At 44.7% G+C, this 17,535-nt stretch overlaps 1 protein-coding gene and 1 long non-coding RNA gene across 9 annotated transcripts in view; one reads left to right on the top strand and one right to left on the bottom strand.

Annotated features, from left to right (window-relative positions):
• The window catches only part of LOC133386194 (vacuolar protein sorting-associated protein 16 homolog), a 32,633-nt gene extending 19,339 nt beyond the window's left edge, over positions 1 to 13,294 (bottom strand). For 2 of the 8 annotated variants that reach the window (XM_061629878.1, XM_061629876.1), the window contains exons 1-3: positions 4,029 to 7,690; positions 3,867 to 3,940; positions 2,974 to 3,141 (exon numbers count right to left, since the gene is read on the bottom strand). The gene's annotated coding sequence lies outside the window, so the exon portion shown is untranslated. Of the gene's footprint in view, positions 1 to 2,973; positions 3,142 to 3,866; positions 3,941 to 4,028; positions 7,691 to 13,118 lie in introns of those variants that run through there. The other 6 variants (XR_009763081.1, XR_009763082.1, XR_009763084.1 and 3 more) reach the window with 6 other exon arrangements.
• Positions 13,285 to 16,481, top strand: LOC133386195 (uncharacterized). The gene is made up of 3 exons (XR_009763086.1): positions 13,285 to 13,592; positions 15,231 to 15,270; positions 15,424 to 16,481. It is a non-coding gene; the product is annotated as an uncharacterized LOC133386195 (long non-coding RNA).
• Positions 16,482 to 17,535: the final 1,054 nt, after the last annotated feature.

Below are 17,535 nucleotides of genomic sequence, written 5' to 3'. Positions count from 1 at the left end.
TGGCTGGGGCGGATGGCTGCTGGAGTCCAGCACCATCTGGAAGGCCACAGCAGGTTCCCCATCCCTGCTTATTCTAACTCTTATGTTTTAGGCCCTCAGTTTCCCAGCTTACCCATGAAGCTCAGTGGGTCACTTACTGCAGGGATGTGGAACCAATGGTCCTCCAGGGGTGGTTAGACTACAACTTCCATCATCCCCCTACAATGGGCCACGCAGGCTGGGGCTGACTGAGCTACATCAGGACGCTCGAGATGGCATAATGTGGTTTTTCCCCCTCCCCATTTTATCTTCACAACAACCCTGCAGGGTAGGTTAGAGTGAGAATCAGTGACCAGTGAGATGCATGGAGGTAAGGATTTAAATCTGGGCGCCCAGGTCTTCACCCAACCCTCTAACCCCTTACACCATGCTACAAAATCAGGTTTGGTGCCAGAGATGCTCTCTTTAAACTTTTGCAAAGAACAACCGCCGGGGGGCGGGGGGGGGGGAGACAGTGATCCAGGTCAGGACGCAGTTCCAGGGACATCTTTGTTCCATCCATGATGCAAGCTCCAACTCCTTTATTACATTTACATCCAGCTTCCTTGTAAGGCGCTCAAAGGAGCCGCCGTAGTTCTCCCTTGGTACCTTCACAACAACCTTATGAGGTAGGATAACAATTTGCCCAGAATCACCAAAGTAGCTTCACGCCGGATGATTTGAATCTAGGTCTTCTTGGGCTTAACCAGAGCTTGGAAAAGTTACTTTTTTGAACTACAACTCCCATCAGCCCCAGCCAGCGTGGCCACTGGATTGGGCTGATGTGAGCTGTAGTTCAAAAAAGTAACTTTTCCAAGCTCTGGGCTTAACCCAATGACACCACCCTGGCTCACTTCAGTTTCTTAAATCTGTGCCGTGGTCTGGCACCTGCAAGCTCCGCACAAAGAGCAACATTGGAAGCACCATTCCCCCGAGTCAGACCCTTGGCCCATTCAGCTCAGTATTGCCTACAATGACTAGCAGCAACTCTCCAGGGTTTCAGGCAGAGAGTCCTTCCAGGCCCTCCCTGGAATTGTGGAACCAGTGCTGCTCATTTATAAATAAATAAATATTTATAAATATATTTCTACACCACAATTTCATTAAAAACATCAAAGCGATTTACACAAAGTAAAAACAAGTAGGGTCAACTTGCAAAACGCAAGTTATTAGTTGCTTTTATCCAGAGCTTGGAAAAGTTACCTTTTTGAACTACAACTCCCATCAGCCCCAGCCAGCATGGCCACTGGATTGGGCTGATGGGAGTTGAAGTTCAAAAAAGTAACTTTTCCAAGCTCTGCTTTTATCACAAAGGTGAACTCAAAGTGACTTACAGAAACACTTGACACTGTTGGTATCAGAATGCCATCCCATACTTTTTTTTAATGGAAAATGGAAGTGGGGGGAGAGGAGCAATTGAGGGGAGGCTGCGTTCTGTCAAGCTCTGCCCACAGGAACAGACTGCAAGCCGCGGAATAGCAACAAATATCCATGACTCAGAAAAACCAGGAAAGTGTGGAAGATAGACGTGCCACACACCCCTACACAGAGAAAATTCCGATCTGGATGACCCGTTTGCCATGTAAGCCCCTCCCCATCTGGAATCCCCCTCAAAGTCCTCCTGAGGGCAGGCCTGTTGGATTGGGACCTGGGACACCAGGGTTGAAATCCCCACTCACTGGGTGACCTGTCACTGTCTCTCTCAGCCTAACCTACCTCATAGGGTTGTTGTGAGGATAATATCAGGAGGGGGACACCATCTTGAGGTCTTTGGAGGAAAGATGGGATATAAGTGTAATAAGCAAACAAACTCCCCACCCTCCCCTTCCCCCTCAGCAGCCTGTGTGCTCTTCCTGACTCATCACCGCAGACTCATTACCTTCTTCATCTCCTGCTGAAAAACAACAAGCAGGTAAAAATCTTACATATTCTTTTCTGAAGTTGTTGAAGCAACCAGCTCGTAGATCTGGGGTCCCAATACAGATGTGCAAATGATGAAGAGAGCTCGTTTATCTGAACAGAGAAGAGAGGCAAGATGGAGGAAGGGACAACACACCAGGGCTGCCCTGTTTGTTTAGATTTCAACCTTTAAAACGAGGAAACATGGAAAAGTAGGGAAAAGTCTTTTCATGCTCCTCTGATACATGAGTTTATATCCTGGGCAGGTATTCCCTCCTGCCCTCAAAGAAATCTTTCTCTCGCCCAAGAACGTTCCCGAGTTTAGTCTTGGAAGTTCAGTTACACTGACCTAGAAGACCCAAATAATCCTCATCATTCTGGCTGCTATGCTAGGTGGTGGGAGGACATGACTGAAGAGTGTAAAATCATGCATAATGCAGAGAAAGTGGATAGAGGGAAGTTTTCTTCTCCCTCTCATAATACTGGAGTCATCCAAGGAAGCTGAACCTTGGGCGATTCAGGGGAGACAATCGGAAGGACTTCTGCACACACAGCTCAACTCTGGAATTCATTCACACAAGAGGCAGGGATGGTCACCAACTTGGAGCGCTGTAATAGGTTAGACGGATTCATGGAGGGCACAGCTATTCACGGCTACTGCCTCCGAGTCCCAGTTGCTGGGAATCGCAGGTAGGGAGAGCACTGCTGTTGCTCGCAGGTCCTGCTTGCTGGCATCCCCTTGGGGCGTCTGGTCAGACACTGCGAGAACAGGAGGCTGCACTAGATGGGCCTCCTTTGGCCTGGCCCAGCAGCCGGGCTCTTGCTATGTTCTTATGCCTACAAGGAGCCTGCAGGACCTGAGGACTCTTTTCTTTTAAAGGAAGGAGGGAGAATGCACCGTGGAAACCTTTTCTTCCCATCCTAACCACTCTGAGTCAAGCAAACTCTTTGCTTCCTACTCAGGGACTTGGGGCAAAGCTGCCTGGCCTGTAGTGCAGGCCAAAGTAGGGCTCTCCAGGATCAAGCACCGGACGCACAGCGAGCCCTCTCCTGTACCTGTGGCTACGGAGCAGATGAGGACCGCGTTGAGCTTGAGGACAGGGCTGAATGTCTGCTTGGTGTCCGAGGAACCCAGCGCCATCTTGCTGTGGCACTTCAGAACCACCTTTTCATCCTGCTGTTGCAGAAGCACCAGGAGATCTTCAAGTAGCAGCACGTGCAGGTCTGAGAGAGAGAGAGAGAGAGGGTTGCAGTTGTTTACCTGCTTCACAGATCCTGAGAAGGACATCAGGAGCGCCCAGCAGCTGAATCAACTAAAGGCCCACTTAGTCATGGGTACCAAGGAAGATGCCCGGTACCAAGTCAGACCCTTGGGGTCCATGTAACTCAGAACTGCCCAGAATGTCAGACGGGGAGTTTTTCCCCAGCCCTCCTGGAGATGCCATTGGGGATAGACCCTGGAACCTCTGCATGCCAGGCAGATGCTTTACCCACTGAGTTACAACCCATCTTCCAGAGAGGGGCTATCTTGGATGTCTTTCAATCTGTAGCCTGTTTTAACCTTTTTTGAATACTGCTGGAAGTTCTGATGTTTCAACAGCTGGTTCACTATTTATTTTTAGGGATTTTGTTTCAAAATTACTTTGCTCTGTACATCTTTTTGGAAGGTGAACACAGGAAGCTGCCTCATACAAAGTCCCTTGGGCCCACCTAGCTCAAGGTTTGCTCTGTCTACACTGACTGGCAGCAGCTCTGCAGGGTTTCAGACTCAAGAGCCTTCCTACCACTAAGCCATGACGCCTCCCTGCTTTGACCACCATTTTGACAGAAATGTGGGATGCAAGTAACAAAGTCAACTAGAGAGGAAGAACACACAGAGAGAGACTGTCCCCCTCCAAGAGACCTGTACTGTGCCGTGTATGCTGGGGTGGGGAGTGTCAGCCACGTACCCACAGTCTTATCATTGCTGATGCGCCAACTCGGGCCCCTCGTGGATCATGCGCCGGCTTCGGAGGTCAAGGTTCTGGGCAGCAGAGAAAGGCAGTATTTTGAGGAAGGGAAGAGCAGTACAGAGGCAGGAACTCAGGCCCAGGGCAAAGGAGAGGCCATACCTTGAACTCCGCTGCCAGCGGGTTGCTGGTCCGCTCCAGAGAGGTGGCATCCAGGCGCTGCTGGTTTTCCGCCAGCTTTACCGCCTTGTTCACGTATCGGAGGATCTCACAACACTGGTCCCGGGCCCAACACAGCTTCTTGTGCTCCAAGGTCTCCCCTAAGCAACAGCGCAGTGAGGGGGATGGTGGGGGGCTTGGCAGCTGCTGGCAAAGTTTATTTTTATTTACAAGCATCTTGCAGGCTGCTTTTGAAACACAGGTGTGGCACCAGAGCAGACCCCAACACAAAATAGGAAGGAAAATTTCTTTTTAAAAAATGGCGTCTGGAAGACAGATGAGCAGCAACAGCAGCAATATGTAAGCCAAAATAATCCTTATTTGTTAATACAGACATTGGTTTCTGGATGACACAAACAAAGGCACACAGTGTGCTAATGCCGGGGGGGTGGGGGGAAGAGATAGATGTGTGGGTGTATACATATAAATATTTGTGTGCTGACTCTGTATAGTAAGCCATGCTCAAAAGTGGCTCACAACAGCAGAAAGTTTATATAATTCACTAACAGATGATGATGATGGTTTTCATTAGTTAGTCGCCTCACACCAACAGTCTCTAGGTGAATTACAACTCATAGAACAGATTTTAAAACACACAGTATTAAAAACCCAAGCAAAAAGGGCTAAAAACACTTATCAAGGGCCAAAGGCCGGAGAGAAAAGGAAGGTCTTTGTCTGGCACCTGAAGATGGATAGAGAAGGCGCCGGGCGTGCCTCCCTGGGGAGAGCATTCCACATCCAGGGCTGGAGGGGAGGCACCACCAAACATGACCCTTAAATAATAGAGACAGAGCTCTCCTGGGACACACATGTACATGTAATATAATAAATCTAAATCTAATTAATAACAAGAACAACATAACAGACCATCGGTGTGCTTGATGATGTTCTCCAGCAGCAAAGGGTACTTTGTCAGACGCTGCATCTCTGAGATTATGAGATCTTTCATCTGAAGACGCGGCACTGAGGGTTGTTCTCAGCTTCCTGGGAAGGGCAGAGGGGGGAGAGGGACGAGGGAGGAGACAGAGGGGGAGAGGGAGAGGGGGGGAGAGAGATGTCTCTCTGAGATATAGAGGCCAGAGTGGATCAGCCACCTCTAGGATCAGAGTATCGTACCACTTTATTTATTTATTTGTTAGATTTATATCCCACCCTTCCTCCCAGTAGGAGCCCTTTAAACAGTCATGGCTTCCCTCAAAGAATCCTGGGAACTGTAGTTTGTGAAGGGTGCTGAGCGTCGTTAGGAGACCCCTATTCCCCTCACGGAGCCACACAAAGAGTGGTTTAACAATCAATCCCTCTTCGCAGGGAACTCTGGGAACTGTAGCTCTGTACAGGGGAATAGGGATCTCTTAACTCTCAGCACCTTTCACAAACTACAGTTCCTGGATTCTTTGGGGGAAGTCATGACTGTTTAAAGTGGTACAATAGTGCTTTCAATGTCTGGTACAAAGGGGGCCTTAACCACCATGCATCCGCCTAACAAACAGTCAAACCAAAACATTTATCTGCCACGGGTTCTTTGGAAAGCTCCCTTACTTCACGTTCGAAGACGTTCAGAGAATCGAGTGTGAGATGAACAGACTGCTTCGTCAGAGCGAAAACTATTATTCTTTCCGCAAGGTCACTCTCTTCCAACCTGTACAACGTGCAAAGTTCCATCACTACTAGAGACAGAAGTTCTTAAATCAGTGGAAGAAATGGGGTTCACCCATTCCCCAAGGACCTTATTACCACTAGTGTAGTGGCAAATTCAGAAGTGCAGGGTCCCTTCATGATAGTCATGCCACACGCCCTCACTTGCTTGCTTGTTTTCCGTAATCATCTCCACACTCCTCAGTCCTTCTCACACATGGCTTCTGCCACAACAACAGACATCCCAATCAGCATGTAAGGGGAGTCTGTTGGCTGCTGAGAAGAATCTTCTCAGTGGCTGACTCGCCTCCTTTCACTTTCAGGGCTCTAATCAGCAGGAAAGGACAAGGACGCATGTTAGAAATTCTTCTCAGTGGCTAACATACTTCCCTTTCATGTTGATTGGCTCATAGGACACTGGAGACTTGCTCCCAAAAAAGCAAGGGGTCTAAGACACCCCCCCGGGACCCCAGACAACTACAGTCCTGTTTATAACCATGATAGCCTTACCCTATCCTAATCCACCTCAGAGATGGAAAATGGAACATTTCCACTGTCACGCTTTTTCTGCAGAAAACCTTCCAGTTTTAGAAATTGTCTTAAAAATAAACACATATAATGGACACAATCCCAAAATGGTCAGCTGGAATGGATACAGTACTAGACAAATCTAAAATTTAAAAAAGCAAGTCTTTAGCACTTTCCATTTTTTAACAAAAGAAAAATCTAAACACTTTAAGCTAAGTGTATTCTATTAACACATCTTAAAATATTACAACAAAAATAACATTAGTGGCTATCAGCTAAATGGAACCTACATCTTCAGACAATCTACCTCGGAATACCAGATCACAAGGACAAAGAGGGAAAGGTTGTCCTTGCCCTCTTCATGTACTTTTCAGACGAATCTGGATGACCTTTTGATAATACTGGACTACACGGTCCCTTGGGCAGCTCCTGTGTTCTTATAAACCCACAGCCCTCCAAATGCTGCTGGACTCCAAATCCCATCAGCCCCAGCCAGTGGGGCCAACGGTCTAGGATAATGGGAGCTGTAGTCCACCAACATCTAGAGGGCCATAATTCCCCATCCTGGATACAAACTCATTACAGAAAGTCTAGTGTTGGCTCAGTGGAGCTTCCACATACAGGAGCAGGATATCCCTCAATACCAGATTCCAAAAACAACAAGGGAAGCCTACCACCTCTCTCCTACCCAGTTTCAGAGCTCCCAGGGGTACCTGGCTGTTCCCCAATTAATCCCCCCCCGCAGACCACTTGAAAATTGCTGATGGTCTTGACGGACCACTTAAATGATTTTTCTGTCCATTGTCATGTGCGATATCTAGTTGTATTTTTATTGCTTCTTTTACTTCTTAGATATTGTATTTTATTTGCATTCCGTCTTAATTATACTCCAGAGTTCAGGCTGTAATACAATAAAAAAGCAACATAAATACAATTAAAAATCAATATGAGTACTGAACACAACCATCTTGTCCCCCATGCTGTCTAACATCTACATGAAACCCTTGGAAGCGGCCATCAGGAGATCTGCAATGAGGTGTCAGCAGTCCCTGTGCATAGCTCCCGGCTGAGCTGGCATTCAGCCAATGCAGAGGCTCCTGAAAGGCAACTGGCTGCGGCAAAGGCGGGCGCCAAAGGGCGGCCAGGTTGGGCCCTGGCCGAGGGCCCCGTGGCTCACAGAGGCCCCTGAAGGGCCCCTTGTTAGGGTGGGGGAGTAGCTCTCCCATTCTGCGATCTGCCGCGGATTGCAGAGAGGGAGCTTTCAGGCCACCCACCCGTTTGCTCGCTCCACCTACCTCTCTGTCTGGAATACCCTCCCCCAGAGAGATCAGTCATGTGCCCTCTGGCCTTTTTTTGTTTGAGGCTGATTCCCCACCCCTCCTTTCAATATGTTTTTGAGAGACAAAGTTTTAAATATTGTACATAGCTTATTTATTTATTTATTATTTTATTTATAGCCCACCCTTCCTCCCAGCAGGAGCCCAGGGCGGCAAACAGAAACGCTAAAAACACTTTAAATCATCATAAAAGACCTTAAATACATTAAAACAAAACAACGTTAAAAACATTTTTTTTTAAAAGCTTTAAAAACATCTTTTTTTAAAAAAAGGGTTAAAACATTATTAAAGAAAACATATTAAAAGCAATTCTAACACAGATGCAGACTGGGATAGGTCTCATCTTAAAGGGCTTGTTGAAAGAGAAAAGTCTTCAAAAGGCGCCGAAAAGATAGCAGAGATGGCGCCTGCCTAATATTCAAAGGGAGGGAATTCCACAGGGTAGGTGCCACCACACTAAAAGTCCGTTTCCTATATCGTACAGAACGAACCTTCTGATAAGATGGTATCTGCAGGAGGCCCTCACCTGCAGAGCGCAGTGATCGACTGGGCGTATAAGAGGTAAGATGGTCTTTCAGATATTCTGGTCCCAAGCTGTATAGGGCTTTGTACACCAAAACGAGAACCTTGAACTTGGCCCGGTAGCAAATGGGCAGCCAGTGCAATTCTTTCAGCAGCAGGGTGACATGTTGGTGATACCCTGCCCCAGTGAGCAGTCTTGCCGCCGCATTTTGCACCAGCTGCAGCTTCCGGACCAACCTCAAGGGCAGCCCCACATAGAGCACATTACAGTAATCCAGCCTGGAGGTTACCAGTATGTGGACAACAGTGGTCAGACTATCCCATTCCAGAAATGGCCACAGCTGTCTTATCAGCTGAAGCTGGTAAAAGGCACTCCCACTCACTGAGGTCACCTGGGCCTCTAATGACAAATATGGATCCAGGAGCAGCCCCAGACTACAGACCTGCTGTTTCAGAGCTTCACGATTTTTGGTATATATGTTCTGTTTTGCATTTCTAACATTGTGAAGCTGCTCTGAGTGTCGTATGGACAGAAGAGCTGAAGAGCCAGGTATAAATTCACTAATAGGCAAAAAACCTTGCGGTTTAAGAACATGCCTATAGCCCACAGCTATTCTATCAAACTTTAAAAAGCAGGGAAATTGGGCAGCTATAGTGAATGCACCAGGGAGCAGGAGACCTGAACTCTTCTCTGAGATATTGGACTGCCCTACAAATTGGTCAAAATGCAAATACCATTTGGGTTGGTCTTTCACAGTCCAATCCACTTGCTGTGTAGCTTGGAAGAATTTGGTAACATGTGCCTCTGAGCATATGGTGAGTGCTGGCAACACCTGCCATCTCCAAAGAGGGAGAATTCAATTTTTGTATGTTTGTTGTTCTTCTTCTTACTTTGCTTCTTTCCTGTGTTATTAATGTTTCTACAGAGAATGTGAACTAAAAACGTTTTTCCCCTCCTTATTCATCGTAGAAATCTGTGTCAAATGTATTTTTATTAATTTCAAAGCCTTTTTATTGGTCATTGTCATGTGATGGTGAAGACAGCCTTTTGTGTTTTATATTGGAGGTTATGTTCTATTTCTATTTTGGGTGCATTAACAGTTGAATCTGAAACTGCAGTTTGATGTAAAATCAGACTGATCACAATATGTTGCTACTTCAGCAATGACTCTAGCTGTTGGAAAAAAGAGGATGCATGTTTTCAGCCTGCTATGTTTAAACCACTTTATTTAAGGCAAGGTGTACACGATCAATTAAAAACATAGAGCACATCTCGAATTTTTCTAGAATATATTTCACCTCCCACTGTTTTATCATGTGCAAATTGAGACGCTCCTGAGGTCCACTGGAGACTATTCTGCAGAAGTCAGTGCCATTATTATGTTTGGAGTTTTTTTAGTGTAAATTTTGCAGTGTTGCTGTACTTCACATATTCACAGAAATAGAAACAAAAGAAAATGATTTCCTATAGGAAACTTCACTAAAATTGCAAAGGAAATCAGACATATTCAAAGGGACCATCTCAATAATATCAACTGTCTTCATAATGTTGGTTCCTCTCTGCTAAAACAAGATCAGCACAGCACATGTCTTGTTTCTGTTATTTGGTCTGATTACAGGTGTTGCCACCACTCACCATATGCTCAGAGGCAGATGTTACCAAATTCTTCCAAGCTACACAGGAAGTGGATTGGACTGTGAAAGACCAACCCAAATGGTGTTTGCATTTTGACCAATTTGTAGGGCAGTACAATATCTCAGAGAGGAGGTCAGGTCTCCTGCTCCCTGGTGCATTCACTATAGCTGCCCAATTTCCCTGCTTTTTAAAGTTTGATAGAAATAGCTGTAGGCTATAGGTACATTCTTAAACCGTAAGGTTTTTTGCCTATTAGTGAATTTCCCTGCTTTTTAATCCGGGAGGTAAGAAATGGGATCCGGTCCTGTGCAAGTTTGCTGATAATGGATTGATCATTTGCATGCTTATTGAGTTCAATGGGATTTACTCCCCTGCAATCATGCTTAGGATAGGTGAAACTAACCACAGAGGATGGGGAAGGAAGGAGGAGGGAGGGGAGGAAACGCAGAGGGGAGGAGGGGGAGGGGAGCAGGAAGGGTGGAGAAGGACAGGTTTGATCATTTGCATGTTTTTTGAATTCAGTGCGATTTACTCCCGTGCAATCATGCCTAGGATAGGTAAAACTGACTGGGGGGGAGGGAGAGAGGGCTGTAGTGGGCAGGGGAGGAAGAAGAAGGAGGAGTGGAGGGGAGGAGGAAGGGAGAGGAGAGGGGAAGGAGAGGAAAAGCAGGTCTGATCATTTGCATGCTTATTCAGTTCAATGGGATTTACTCCTATGCAATCATGCTTAGGATAGGAAAAACTGACCATGGGGAAAAAGAGGGGGAAGGAATATGTTGACCATTGAACCACACTGTCACTGAGTGTTTTTCCATCAAGTCTGAAAGTGTGGAAATCTGTAGCTAAGAGAAGTTATGTCTTTGCCCAGTCTGGGAACGGATAGCCAAGGCCGTTGTCATGGCAGCATCAAGATAGACTGGGAGAGTTCTAGCAGTTATCTGTGTTAAGCTGAGTCTTCTGTGTAATGTCTTTGAACTGAGAACTTCTCTCCTAGAGGGGGGGATCTTAAAGCCTTAAGCCATAATGTCTTAATAAAAGACTCTTAACCTGATCTAATGCATCTGAGAAGTTTCTTGAGCAACTTAACTCCAACGTAACGTATGCTGTTTCACGCAACAACGCACACACGTCAACAGAATATATTGGAGGGGGGCAAAGGAAGGGGGAGAGGAGAGCAGGTTTGATCATTCACATGCTTATAGAGTTCAATGGTATTTGCTTCCATGCAATCATGCTTAAGATAGGTAAAACTGACCATGGGGAGGTGGAAGGGGAGGGTGAGGAGGGGATTGGAAGGGGATGGGAATGGGGAGGGAGGGGCAAAGGAAGGGGGAGCAAAGGGGCAAGTGGGAGAGGATAGGAGGGAGAAGGGAGGTTGGGTCTGATCATTTGCATACTTCTTGAGTTCAGTGGGATTTATTTCTATGCAATCATATTTGAAAATGGAAATGGACTGCCTTCAAGTCGACCAGACTTATGGTGACCCTTTGAATAGGGTTTTCATGGTAAATGGTATTCAGAGGTGGTTTTACCATTGCCTTCCTCTGACGCTGAGAGGCAGTGACTGGCCCAAGGTCACCCAGTCAGCTTCATGGCTGTGTGGGGATTCGAACCCGGTCTCCCAGGTCATAGTCCAACACTGACCCAGGGGAGGGGCAGGGAGGGGAAGAGGAGGGGGAGGGGAGGATATTGGGTGGGTGGGCTCTAGGCAGAGGGGAAGCCCCTTTCCTTTCCAAACGGAAAACCTTGAGAAAACCTTGTGAATACTGTGGAAGACAAACAAAATTCAAAGGGACCTTGATAGGCTGGAGCATTGGGCTGAAAACAACAGAATGAAATTCAACCAGGATAAATGCAAAGTTCTACACTTGGGAAAAAGAAATCAAATGCACAGTTATAAGATGGGGGATACTTGCAAGAAGGATCTTGGAATTGTCATTGATCACAAGCTGAATATGAGCCAACAGTGTGATGTGGCTGCAAAAAAGGCAAATGCTATATCAGGCTGCATTAACAGAAGTATAGTTTCCAAATCATGTGAAGTATTAGTTCCCCTCTATTCAGCACTGGTTAGACCTCATCTTGAATACTGCGTCCAGTTCTGGTTTCTGCACTTCAAGAAGAATGCAGACAAACTGGAACAGGTTCAGAGGAGGGCAACAAGGATGATCAGGGGACTGGAAACAAAGCCCTATGAGGAGAGACTGAAAGAATTGGGCATGTTTAGCCTGGAGAAGAGAAGACTGAGGGGAGATATGATAGCACTCTTCAAGTACATGAAAGGTTGCCACACAGAGGAGGGCCGGGATCTCTTCTTGATTGCCCAGAGTGCAGGACACAGGATAATGGGCTCAAGTTGCAAGAAGCCAGATTTCGACTGGACATCAGGAAAACCTTCCTAACTGTTAGAGCCATATGACAATAGAACCAATTACTAGAGAGTTAGTGGGCTCTCCAACACTGGAGGCATTCAAGAGGCAGCTGGACAGCCATCTGTCGGGAATGCTTTGATTTGGATTCCTGCATTGAGCAGGGGGTTGGACTTGATGGCCTTATAGGCCCCTTCCAACTCTACTATTCTATGAAAATATTTATATAAGCATGACTATCAAATATGTGTATTATTTATACAACCTGTAAAGATATTTATAGTGCAATCCTATGTTTGTTTACTCAGAAGCAAGTCCCAATGTATTCAATGGGGCTTACTCAACTAGGAAAAACTGTACCCTGAAGTGATAAGGAACTTGTTCTTTTAACAAATCTTTTAAGTTGAGACCTTATCCCAGTCTGCGTCTGTGTTGGAATTGCTTTTTAATATTTTTTAAAGCTCTTAAAAAAATGTTTTTAAAGCTTTTAAAAATGTTTTTAAAGATGTTTTGTTTTAATATATTTTAAAGTCTGTTTTTATGATTTTTAAAGTGTTTTTAGTGCTTTTGTTTGCCGTCCTGGGCTCCTACTGGGAGAAAGGGCGGGATATAAATCAAATAATAAATAAATAGAAATAAATAAATAAAGTTCATTATTTTTTTTTAAAAAATCAGTATTAGTTTCCTACATAATAAAAACTGTGATAAACCCTGCCAATTTATTTAAAAATGGGGTTGGAGGGAGAGAGAAAGATTTACAATACAAACACTAGTCTGCGCTATGTTTACCAAAGACCCATTAATTTACAGCACAAGCCTAACCATGTCTACTCAAAAGTAAGTCCTAATGGAGTTCAATGGGATTTACTCCAGGTACATGCTTTACTCCCAGAAATTGCTTTACTCCCAGAAAAGCAGATATTGGATTAAATAGTTTCATATTTCATAGCCCAGGGTCTGACTCTTGGACAGAAGAGGAAAAAAAATGTTAAGCCATATTACTTACGCAAACTGCAAAAATCTTAAAGCCACCATTTTCTGACGTTGAGCCTAGGCATGCTTGGATCAACAAGTCACAACTCTGGCTTCATTGGCTACAATCCTGAAAGGGCGGGGTTACAGCCAGAGCTTTGGAAAGTTACTTTTTTAAACTGCAACTCCCATCAGCCCCAGCCAGCATGGCCACTGGATTGGGCTGATGGGAGTTGCAGCTAGAGCAAGGATCTGTAAAAAACAGTCGCGTGGGGGGGGGCAGTTGACGTTTTGGTGTATATCCCTACCTGAGAGTAAGTCCTACTGCACTCAATGGGACTTACTTCTGAGTAGGAGCACGAGGGAAGAGCAAGCTCAGCAGAAGGCCAGTGTGAGTCACATGTCAGTTGCCCACCAATCAGGAGCAGACTTCCCCTGCTTCCTCCAAGTAACTGGAAGGGGAGGGGGAGGAGGAGTGAAACCAAAGAACTGCTCTTCTAGGCATGCCGTAAGTTATAATCCACTCTAATGCATTTTTTAATAAATTAATTAAAAATAAACCATGTGGTTTTTTTAATTTAAACCTAGTACAGATGAAGTACTGTGTTTGGGGCAAGCTTGGGGATTTGAATAGGGATGCCTTACAGACATCTCTGATTTTTTATGAATTTCAACAGATTATGTCAATTTCTCAAAAAAACAGTCCAAAGGCTTCTAGTTTTTTTTCCTCCCGTTTTTCACTTTAACCTGTGGATTCTCCGTGGGGGGGGGGGGTGTATCACCAAGAAAACTTCAAGAGTTGTAGAGCAAGCGATTCTGAATCCAACAGTATAAGCCTTGTAAGTTTTTGTTTTGAATTGGGACTATCCAGAGAACCAGAAAGGGGTGAGGGGGGTATTTTCATTTAACATGGCAGAACGCGAAAAATCCCTACTGACTATAGTAATACAGCCACTCTTGTGGCTGTATAATTACTTACCTACATAACAGATCCCTACCCGGATGGTTGGTTCATTTACAGTGTAACCCTAGACCTGTTTACTCAAAGAGAAACCCCAGTGAGTTCCAAGCTAAGCCCTCTAGAGCTCATTGAGTAGGGCGAGGGCCGTTGGGGAAAGGCCAGACCTCAGTGGTAAGACATCCGCCTTGCATGCAGAAAGACCCAGGGTCGATCCCTGGCATCTCCAGGCAGGGCTGGGAATGTCTCCTCTCTGAAACTCTGGAGAGTTGCTACCAGTAAACAATACTGAGTCAGATGGATTAATGGTGTGATTCGGTCTAAGGCAGGTTCCGATCTGCTCCCAGGGTAGAGGGCATGGGATTGCAGTGTTAATTATTATCCCAACTACATGAAGGCCGATGTGGATGCATGGCTCCCCTACGGCTGAGTCTGAGAACTTTTAAAGGGCATATCTGCAACCATGAAGTCAAGAAACGGGTTCTTTTCAAATGAAATCCAGTTTTGACAGATTTCTGATATCACTGATAATACACAAATTATAAATTTGTAGCAGATTTCTGATACAAATGTCAGAGGGCCACATGTTGCCTGTCCCTGCTTAGATTATATGCTTGAATGCTTAGGTCAGTGCCCAACATAGTAAAGTATAAGAATAAGTTGAAATACCAAGAAAAATTAAAATAAAGTCCTCCCAAGGAGAATGGCAAGCACATTTTTAATCCCCCACCCCAGTAATCTCAATGCCACACACACTTTCCTGTCTCACACATTTTATATTTCCACTTGAACTGAGAGAACCTCTGGAAACATTTCTCCTGTTCTCTGGCCAATCAGCTCTCTGCAACACTCAGCCAATCCTAATCTAAAACTATAGTTATGACAAAGAGGTCCCTCTAATGTGTCCCACTTTCTGGGCAGACAAAAAAAGGGGGGAGGACTTTTCAGCCCGTGTTGTGCAGGTTCCCACTCCCCTTTGTTGTTATGAGGCCATAGCATAGGACAAGGGAGGTCTGCTTGAAGGACCTCCCAGACTCATGCATCTGTTCTGACCATGCTCAGAACTGTTTCCTTGAAGTCTACATCTCCTCATAGCTTTTAGCATGTTCTGGTAACCAGAGAAGCAATAGGGAGGGTTTCCTACTTTGAGAAGCTTTTTTGTTTTTATTTTGTTTGTGTGTGTAACAGAGAGAGAGAAAGCAAGCAAGCAAGCGACAGTGAACATACTGTGAGTCTCTTTCTGTTATAAATATCTAGTTTTTACTTAACCATATTGAATGTATTTTTGTTAACTGGGGGATTGGAAGGAGAAATGGTGGTTGGCTTGTGTACGTGTTGCAACAAACTCTGCATTAACCATTCCCCTGCATTCACTCATTAGAAGCTGCAGAAGCTGCTGGGTGAGGCACTACAGGTTGATCTGAGCCATGTGCAACTCCAGAGTATTTCCAGAAAAGGAGTATGGATTTGCTTTCTACAAGCCTTTGCCGTGCTTAAGTTCAGAATATCTTGAAGACTAGCTGCTGCTATTATTCCTCGCTTGCTTTTTTGTGAGTTTGTCAGTGAATTTATAAAATGAAAAGTCTGGGCTCTAAGCCTGTATGGATATCACATTTACTGACTCCATATCCTTCCCCAAACCTGGAAGATATTCTCCCTCATCTCAGACATAAGAGACTGACTGTGATTACTCTGGAGTGATGTACTCTGCACATTAGCAGAGATTATTACTTCATACTTTCAGGGCTGAGCCAGACATTGCATATGTGTTCTGCTGTGCTGTGGGTCAAACAAAATAATTTTTGTGTCTATTGGTTGGAACATTGGTTGGATTCTCTCCCATGTTATAACAATCAGAGGATATATGTGGTAATCTATGACTACTGAAAAAGTGAAGGAATTTCAGCTAAAATAGTATTTGCAGCAGCATAGTGCAAGTTTTCAGAACAATTGTGCACTTTTTCATAAAAGCATCTCTGGGCTCTGCGAGGGGGAATGCTCCAAGCTATCCAAGTTCATGCTCCAGCAATTAAGACTTGAAACAATCTTGTTCAGCCCATATGTTTGTTAAATTAACTAATATCACTTTGTAACATCTGTCCAAATTTCTACTTAGATTCTATGAACATGCATATTATTACATGCAAATGAGGCCTCAGGCTATGGTCTGAAGGCACACGAGGCCAGCCCCCTGCTGAAGCTAAGCAGGGTCAGGTCTGGTCAGTGCTAGGAGACTGCCTGGGAACCATATGTAAGCCGCCTTGGGTTTCTAGCATGAAAAGAAAGGCGGGGTATAAATGTAATAAATAAATAATAATGAATAATAATAAATAAATGACATGTACATATTATGTCAAATGTTTGTGCATGTGCATATGGGTATTATGTCATAAAGGTATTTCAAATTAAATTGTGTGGTTTTTCAAAGCTATCCTGGTGTATTTAATGATTTTATGAACTGTCATCATGTCATCTTTTATTTAATATATTAGCCACTGTGTTATACCATGCTCAGATATAAAATCACATAATGTACATTTATCACATGCTCCAATATCTGAAAATTATCACTGTATATTAGACAGCGTATGGTGAAGACCTCTCAGTTTAACACAACTAGTTAATTGTTAGGACTTTCATGTGTACTGCTGCCTGCTGCTGCAGACACTCCCTAGTACTTTGTGGGATATGCACGTACACTACATTCTGACTGCCGCAGTTTTGGGAAATCAATTTGACACCCCGTCTTTCTATAATGGCAGGTGGTGTCTCATCACGCTGGAGGAAACCAGCAGAGTGCTGGTGAAATGTACTGGTGATGGGCTGTGGCGTTCATCATCTACTGAATTTCCAAAAGCCATTAAGTACAGCTTACATAAGGAGCTTTACAGTAGTCTAACCTCAAAGTTACAAAAACATGAGTAGTTCTTAATAGGTTAGGATCTGGAAGAATTCACCCCTTTATCAGGTGGAGGTAGCACAAAGCACCATCTAGGAATCTTGGCAGAGCTATGGCTCCAAGAGCTCTTCTTTCAGGCTGCCAGTACACATGACCAGGAGTTGTTAAATGTGATCCGTTACCCTGTTACATGAGCTACTTATAATTATTAAGCCCATCTTGTCTGAATTCAGTTTCAGCTGGAACACCTGGATCCAGCTAGTATCTGTAGGATCTGGGACAAATGAAAAGAGCAAATAAATTTGGATGGGATCATGCTATTTCATGTTTTGTATTATCTGACTGACTGACTGACTGAATATATTAGCTAAGGATCTTTGGAGACACTCTGAAGACAGAGGGAGGAAGGGGTAGGGTGGAACCTTGCAAGAGGCTCCCCAAGGGATACTAGTACAGAAATACCTCAAAATTTCTGTGGGTTAATTCATCTATTCACAGACCCTGCTGTTCCTTGAAGATATTTTGAGAGACTGCCAGGCTTCAGTTTGTTATTGCATAAACTTCAACTGCAGACGCTTAGCTCAGAGTACAGTA

Source organism: Rhineura floridana, chromosome 5 (assembly GCF_030035675.1).
Source record: "Rhineura floridana isolate rRhiFlo1 chromosome 5, rRhiFlo1.hap2, whole genome shotgun sequence".
NCBI classification, from domain to species: Eukaryota; Metazoa; Chordata; class Lepidosauria; order Squamata; family Rhineuridae; genus Rhineura; species Rhineura floridana.
The sequence above is the reverse complement of the archived record's forward strand: the minus strand, read 5'-3'. Positions and strand labels throughout refer to the sequence as shown.